Below are 8617 nucleotides of genomic sequence, written 5' to 3'. Positions count from 1 at the left end.
TGTTAAGTGTTTATTTGCCAATAAATTGACCAACTGCAAGCTGTACATAGCTGTTTTAAACAGATATTTCAAAAGTAGACTCCAGAAAGTAAATGAGTTGAGATAATGGCAACTTACCCTGATTACGCATTTTGAGAAGATTAACCTACACTGCACTGACACGCTCCACTGTTGAGAAAAAAGGTATGATAAATGATGGCAGTGAGCCTTCTACTATCATGTATATATATGATAGTGTTATATATAATATATAAGAATAATATACAATAATATATTCTATATTATATATAATAATATATATTATATTCTATATTATATTCTATATTATATAGAATATCGAAAAATTATGTAGATATTATAATATAATATATTACATATAGTATGTATTATATATTACATATAATATGTATTATATATTATATATAATATTTATATCACATAGGAGCAATTACTGTAAAAAGAACCAGCTGCGAGCATTACCCCTTTTCTACCTACAAAAACAAAAAAAGCAAAAGGAAATAGGTAACTGATATAGTTTGGCTGTGTCCCTACCCAAATCTCATCTTGAATTGTTGTTTCCATAATCCCCCAGGGAAAGACCTGATGGGAGGTAATTTAATCACAGGGGTGGTTCCCCTCATGTTGTTTTCCTAATAGTGAGTGAGTTCTCATGAGATCTGATGGTTTTATGAGGAGCTTTTCCCCCTTTTGCTTGGCACTTCTTACTATGACCATGTGAAGAAGGAAGCGTTTGCTTTCCCTTCCATCATGACTGTAAGTTTCCTGAGGCCTTCCCAGTCATGCTGCACTGTGAGTCAGTTAAAACTCTTTCCTTTATAAATTACCCAGTCTTGGGTATGTCTTTATTAGCAGTGTGAGAATAGACTAATACAGTGACTATTTACCATGAAATAGTGTAATTACCTGACAGGTTCTTGCTGCCCACTGCACAGACAAAACCAATTTACTAAGACCATGGTCTTGCAGTAAGGAAAGAGTTTAATTAACACTAGGCTAACCACAGAGAAGATGGGGGAGTTATTATTCAAATCAGTATCTCCAAGAAGTCTAAAGATAGAGTTTTAATGGGTAATTTGGTGGGCAGGGGGCTAGAGAATGGGTACTGTTGATTGGTTGTGGATGAAATCATAGAGGTAAGGAAAATGGTTCTCATGCACTAAGTCTGCCTCTGGGTGAGGGCCACAGGACCAGTTCAGTCATGAGTCATGGATTCAGGTGGGGTCGGTCAGTTGTCAGAATGCAAAAAAGCATGAAAAACTTCTCAAAAGACCAATCTTAGGTTCTATGATAGTGATGTTATCTATAGGAGCAATTGGCGAAGTCATAAATCTTGTGACCTCTGGTCACGTGATTTCTAAGCAGTAAGGGATTAAAGAAATTATGCTTACATTTTAGCAGAGTTCCAACCCCTCCCATAATCCTAATCTCATGGCCTTTCATAAATTTTCAGTCCCTGAGAAAAAAGAATGTTAGTTTTAGGGAAGCAATGCTGTCATTTCGTGCTTCAAAAGTAAACCATAAAATAAGTTCCTCCATGGTTAACTTGGCCCATACCCAGGAATGCATCAGGAGAGCCAGCCTATGGGGCTAGATGCAAGATGAAGTCAGCCATGCTAGATTGCTCTCACTGTCATAATCTGCAAAGGTGGTTTTAATCACTAAGAGAGATAGAACATCAGCCTAGATTGACAGGGTTGGGCTACATCCAGGACACATTGCTTCCCTCAAGCGCTAATTGTAGGAAAACATGGTACACTTGTTTAGCATCAGGAAATTGTGATTTAAATTATTGCCTCTTCTTTCTCCTGCAAAGTGGCAATTAATGCAAGTGAGTGGTAGTATGCTCTACTGCAAATTAAAGGAACAGAAAATTTGAGGGTGGTAGAGAGGGGGAAAAAAATCTCTGGTTCTTAAATTAGAAGGGAGGAGAGACAGATGTGGGGAGTTGAGAAAGCACTTGAGTCAGGAAGGGATAAGAGGAAGAGAAATTAGTTTTTGTTGTTGTTTTTCCTTTGCATTTGGAATGTTTTAATGTGAACCTATGACTCACTGTGTTAAAGGCATTCATATATATTCCCATGTAATATCAAGACAGCTTTGGGGTCACACATTATTATTCCTATTTTACAAATCAGTAAACAGATGTTTGGTGATGTTAAATCCTTGCTGGAGATAAACAATTAGTTTGATGAGGAATCAGAACACAACTGTGTTTCTCTGACTCCAAGTGCAGACTGCTTCCATTAAGTGTATTTGTTGTAGGAAGTAGAAAGGGTCACTTCACTGCCTAGGTCTTGGTTTCCTCATCTATACAGTTGGATAATAAGATGGATCTGATAGTGTTGTGAGAAATATTTTTGGAAGATTCCATGGGAAAGACCAGGGACAGGGCATGTCACAAAGCTTAGTGCATGGACAGTTGAAAGTTTGCAGTGATTGACTGCAGCAGAAGATTGTGGTTAAGCCTGTGCACATGCTTTGTCAAGAAGGGAGATACTTTCTGGAGCATTGTATCTTCTCTTTGTCAGAACCACAGGCAATAACCCTGTTTGTAGGCAGTCATCTTGAAACCACATTTGGAATTACTCAGAAGAGGAAGAATATGAGAGAATATGAATGAAATAGAGGAAACCTATCCCACTACCAGAAAACCAGTTTAAAACACTTCCTGATTTGGCTCAGTGCCATCACTCTAGAGGAAGGATGTTAGTGGAGCACATATTCTAAAACGGGATTATTTATAGCTACTACTCAGCGTCACCTACTGGTAAGCTGACAGAAAACAGAACTCAAACTACGCAAGGCTAAAAAATTGAGAATATTAGTTTGAAAAAGTCAAATTGTAGTAGGGAAATGGTTACAAGAGACATTGTGCATGAACATAATATAACATTACATAGCCCCTATAAGATAGAATCCACAGAAACACGGAGTTTCAAATAGTGAATATAAAGTTAGATTAAAATATTGTAAACAAATTTGCCAAACATGTTTTCATGGAATTAAGAAGGGAGAGAAGGAAAAAAGGCACCCATATTGATGAATTTAATTTTTTCTTCAGATTTGCTATTTTGTACATTAGTCACAAATGCATTCTTCAAAAATAATCTGTAATAGAGGACAATCATACTGAAATGTATTCAATAGATAAATAAGAGAGAAAGCAAAATAGAAGTGATTGTATATCTTGCGTACATTACATTATTTTTTCTCTCCAACTTTCTATAAACTTATTTTTTAAAAGTAGGAGACTTGTTTAGATTAAAAAGCTAATATATGCACATAGTAAACAACAAATCCAAACTGTAATAAAGTTATGTAATATAGTATGGTCTCCCTGAACGCTAGGATCTAAGTCTAACTTGAGAAATTGATCAGGCTTATAAGTTCTTGCTGTTATTTCTAAAATATTTCTATGAATAATAAACAAGTGTCTGTGTGCATGCAAGCAAGCACGCACATGTTTGTTGTGTGTAATGTATCAGTTTTTTTTTCTCACATGTGGGAGCATATTAAACAGTTTGTTATGGATTTGTCATTTTACTGAAAATTATGTATTAAAAAAGGCTATCTGATAGCTGTGTCTTGTTCAGGTGCCTCTAAGACTTCCCCTAAGGCCATTGAAGTAAGGTTGCTAGTACAAAAAGATGATGAATTTAGACAACAGTATATTTAATAAAGGTCATTTTTAGGATTCATTGCAAAGAATTGGCGAGTTCTTTAAGTTTGGTTTTGTTTTTATCAAAGAAATACTTCATGGAGTATCACTAATCGATTAGTTCTGCAAGGCTCATAGCCAAAATAAGTAGTCCTTTTACTGTACTTTGCAAGTCACACAAACTCCCATTCCTCAGAGGAGATTTTTTTTAAAATCATCTTAAAAATTTTTTCTAGATAATATACTTTCTTATTTCTATGTAGGATGCTTGTGGGCAAATTTTATATTTAGTCAACTTTATGGAATATCTATTTCTTTTCTACTGTGACAAATGAAGACTTTGGGAAGCATCTTTCAGTCCTCTTTCCAAACACACAGGCACATATTCTCTAATATAATCGATAGAGTTTATATCATATGTGGCTTGATCAATATTCAGTGTGTGCACCCTTATGATCATGTAAATATTATCTGCAGATGGGACTTTTTATGACTTGAGAACATCTGGATTTACACTATGTAGAAAAGAGTATTTTATTTCTTGCTTTTCCTGGAGTTAATAATTATCTCTTTTAACTTTGCTTAGGTTTCTATCTACCTATTAGTAATTCTAAATTCTCAAACATTTGAAAATTTGTCTCTATATATTCAAACACATCAGTTCCTTCCTCTCTTTTTCCTTCCTTCCTTCCTTCTTTCATTTCTTCCTTGCTTTCTTTTTTCTTCTTTCTTTTTTCTTTCTCCTTCCTTCCTTTCCTTCTTTCCTTTTTCTTTCCCTTTCGCTTTCCCTTTCCTTTCTCTTTCTTTTTCTCTTCCTCCTTCCTTTGTTCCTTTTCCTTTTCCTTTCTTTTTTCTTTCCTCCCTCCCTCCCTCTCTCTTTCTTTCTTTCTTTCCTTTCCTCCTTCCTTCCTTCCTTCCTTCCTTCCTTCCTTCCTTCCTTCCTTCCTTCCTTCCTTCCTTCCTTCTTTCTTTCTTTCTTCTTTCTTTTCTTTCTTTCTTTTCTTTCTTTCTTTCTTTTCTTTCTTTTCTTCTTTCTTTTCTTCTTCTTTCTCTTTCTTTCTTTCTTTCTTTCTTTCTTCTTCTTTCCTTTCTTTCTTTCTTTCTTCTTTCTTCTTTCATTCTTTCCTTTCATTCTTTCTCACTCCTTTCCTTCCTTTCCCTTCTTTCTTCCTTTCTTTCTTTTTTTCCCCTCCTTCCTTCCTTCCTTCCTTCCTTCCTTCCTTCCTTCCCTTCCTTCTTCCTTCCTTCCTTCCTTCCCTCCTCCCTCCCTCCCTCCCTCCTTTCCCTTCCTTTCTTTTCCTTTTCTTTCCTTTCCTTTCCTTTCTGTATTTTGGGTCTTCTTTTGAGATTTGGTCAATTTTCTAAAACTTCTACTGAATTTTATTTTCCTTTGCCATGTTTGTATTTTGTTTCAAGAGCACTCCTTTTTTTCCTAAATGTTGCCTTTTCTGTAATCATCTCTTCTTTTGTGGAAACAGCAACCTCAATTATTTCTCTGAGCATAACATGGGTGGGTTATTTTTCCACTGCTAATTGTATTCAGCCTTCCACACTGTCTCTATTTTCCAAGTTTCTTTCCTATTTTTCCTGTGTTTTTTATTGCTATTGTTGTTGTTGTTTTGTTTTGTTTTAAATTGATCTCTGTCATCTTAGGGACTTTTCTCAAATGTGTAGTAATCCATGAGTTTAATAGTGAGTCACTAAACTTGATTAAAGGCGGGGGGGTGGGTGTAAGAAAAGAGAGAGGAAAATATGTTTATTGAGATTCATTATAGGTAGGTTTGTCTGTGCAGCTTATTTAGGAATTTCTGTCAGTATCTGTAGATCTCTTCTCTTAAAAACTGTTTTCCCAGAGAATAAACCTGTAGTATTCTCAGGGGCAAACAGAGAGGGCTGGTTCTCATCCTTTAGGGGGACAGACACAAATTTTATCTTTACCCTCATCCTCTGCTGTATCTGATGTTTCTAAACCCAGAGCCCTTCTGTTCTATCTCTTTAGTAATTAAACTTACAGTCCTATAAAGTGGTGGAGATCTAGCTGTTCTTTACAAAGACTTGAATTTATTAATTCATTCCTTCAACAAATATTTATCAAGTACTACAATATGCCAAACATTGTTTTAGACACAATGGAAATATCTGTTTTCAAAACACAAAATTCTTTGCTCTTGTGATTTTCATCCCCAAGGGAACCCTAACTTTCAGAACTCATGAGTGTCTGCAAATTCTAAACTTTGGTGTTCTATAATGTGAATTGGCTTGCTTTATTTATTTATTTTTTGCTTCTTTGCATATTCTGTTTTTATTTTTCTATTTAGTTTGTTCACTGAGAAACCACTTGCTCATTTGCTTTTCAGGTCTAAAATTGGGTTGTTGTCATCTCCTATTCAATTCTTTTATCTTTTGGGTTTATTTCACATGCTTTTGGTCATTTCATGGGATTTAGGGAGGATATAGAGGTAAATGTGTAAGTTCAATCGGCCACCTTTTTAAAAGCACCTGTGAGTAATTTAGCCCAAATGAGCCCCAGCATCCTAATTCCTTTGTACCTGTGATGTGCTTGGGTAGCCCAACATGTCAATACAATTGGGAATCTGGACTGTCCTGTATTAAAAGCCATTTCTGTTACATGCTGACCTTGTCTGAAAAGGTCTTCTGGCATCAGAATATGCACCTAGTCTGTGCTACTCTTCTTGAAATTATTGTGTCCTCTGACAGAACTGCTATTCCTTTTCTGGCCAGACCTCAAAGGACCCAGATTTCTGAGAATATGCAACTATTGGTGCAATACTGACCTCCAACTGTACCCGAACATCATCGTGTATCAGAATAATATTTAACCTCCTCAACCCTACACCAGCATCATATATTGCCTGAATGTAAGATAATCTGTATAGCTTTAATAAGTCTTTTGGCTAAGCCCCCTCACATTTTTCCCCCTTTTTTGGTCTTTGGAAGTTTCAATAGGAGGCAGCATATAAGTTGGTACTTTTATCACTATTCTGTGCATCTGTGGTTTGGAGGGAATAAATAGTCACTTGTCTAGAAGAGAAAGGGCATTATTTGTTCTCATCTGGAATGAGAAAATTCTTCTTGAGCAGTTTACCAGGGTTGCAAGCAAAAGAGGACAAACATATTCTACCAACCCCTGGAAACTTTTCATGGTGGTGGAATTTGTGGAGCTGAGTGACACAGGCTCTCTACTGTAATTCATTAAACTCAAGACACTGTGACTAAAACCCATGCCACTCCTGTGTGGTTGGCATGTCTTAGTTCAATGTCAATTTTGTTCCAAGAGATCAAAACCATACATTCTTAGGTGAAATTCTTACCATCAGAGTATTGTTTAATGTCTTCTCATTTTATGAGAAACTTCTTTTCTTCAGTATTAAATTTGTCTATATAATCATTTCAGGTCAGATATTTGACCGATATCATTACAGAGAAACTTCAATTTTCCATAATTTTCAAAATAGAGCCTGGTTCCACAGCTCACAGAGAATGAGGGCTCCTAGGAGTTCAGCCCTGAATTGCTAGTTTCTATTTTGACATTAAACCTAGGAAATGCTTTTTAGATGTCTTGAGAAGATTTTGAGGAAGGAGAAGAAGGAGAATTCAATCTTTTATTAAGCTGTTAAGCTGGTTTGTGAATTCTAAACATGTGGTAGGAAAGGGTTGAAGAAATTTAGTGCTTCTGACCTTCTTATTCCTAAAAATAGTTATTGTATGTGAATAAAATTTTACCATCCTGAAAATAAATAGTTCAAAGGGAAGAAAATGTCAGATGATTTCAGGACTATGAAAATTAGTTATGTGAATACTAATATTAGAACTCATTGGCATAGCATAACATTACCTGACCAACTCTTTGGCATCTTTTTAGATTTCTATCACACTGTACTGTAAATTGCCTGTCCCTATAGACTTTATTCTCAATAAAGTAATAAACCCTCATGTATACTTCCTTGAAAATGTCATGCTGCCTGGAACATATTTGAAGTATAGTAAATATTCATGACTATTTACAAAATGACTGTTTAATTATTTTTACCAAAAATAAATAATGAAGACATCTGCTGTGAAAGGCACATGGAAATGTTGAAATGAACATATTAATTAATCACTTATTTAGGATGTACTTGTTGAATGCCCACCGTGTGTCATGTATTTTGATAAGCTCCTAAGAGTATATTAATTAGGTAGATAGAGGTGGCAATGCATTCGCCAGATTACAATCGATTGGTGAAGACAAATAGTTAAATAAATAAACACAAAAAAATGGGTTAAATGCTATAGTGGCAGAATTATAAACAATTAGATGGCATTATGACTGGGACTTCTCATCCAGAGGTGGGGAAAGAGTCCCAGCTAAAGCTGCTATCTTAAATGATGAATACAAGCTATCTAGAAAAAGCCAGGACTTCTAGTCCCAGTATCGTTAAAGAAGCTAGTATTAGACCTAACTTATTATCTAAGCAACTATAAAGCTAGACAAATGCTGTGAAGCAAATATTTATAGCTATTGGATAGCAGCCATTGTAAGGCTGAGATCCTCTTGGGAGTGGAGGGGAAGCATTCTATTTGTCATGGCTTTCTGCCTAGGGCAATGTCCGAGGCTTGAAAGTAGGAAGGAGAATTCTCACTGGGTAGAGTAAAACAAGAGTTTGGTGTTTGGGGGCTGCTAACATGGCTGGAATTTGTGGAGCATATTAGCAGGGGGAAGGTAGCCATAGGCTTCACTATCTGTAAATCTGCAAAGGAGTTATCCTCTGATTCTTGGGGTGCAAAGTGAAATTCCATTAAGGCATAATAGCAGGATGAGGGGCTGACAGCTCAGCAGAGATTTCTTAGCAGACATTTCCACAAAGATAGTGCCCGAAAAGTTGTGTAGATGATAAAGTTTTGACTCAACTAGAGTCCAGACTCCTTAGCAGCTAA

At 35.9% G+C, this 8617-nt stretch overlaps 1 non-coding gene across 1 annotated transcript; it reads right to left on the bottom strand.

The window, feature by feature from the left end:
• Positions 1-7057: 7057 nt before the first annotated feature.
• On the bottom strand, positions 7058-7122 carry LOC119627442 (small nucleolar RNA SNORD78). The gene has a single exon (XR_005243635.1). It is a non-coding gene; the product is annotated as a small nucleolar RNA SNORD78 (small nucleolar RNA).
• Positions 7123-8617: the final 1495 nt, after the last annotated feature.

The sequence above is a fragment of the Chlorocebus sabaeus genome, chromosome 14 (assembly GCF_047675955.1).
Source record: "Chlorocebus sabaeus isolate Y175 chromosome 14, mChlSab1.0.hap1, whole genome shotgun sequence".
In the NCBI taxonomy this organism is placed as follows: Eukaryota; Metazoa; Chordata; class Mammalia; order Primates; family Cercopithecidae; genus Chlorocebus; species Chlorocebus sabaeus.
The sequence above is the reverse complement of the archived record's forward strand: the minus strand, read 5'-3'. Positions and strand labels throughout refer to the sequence as shown.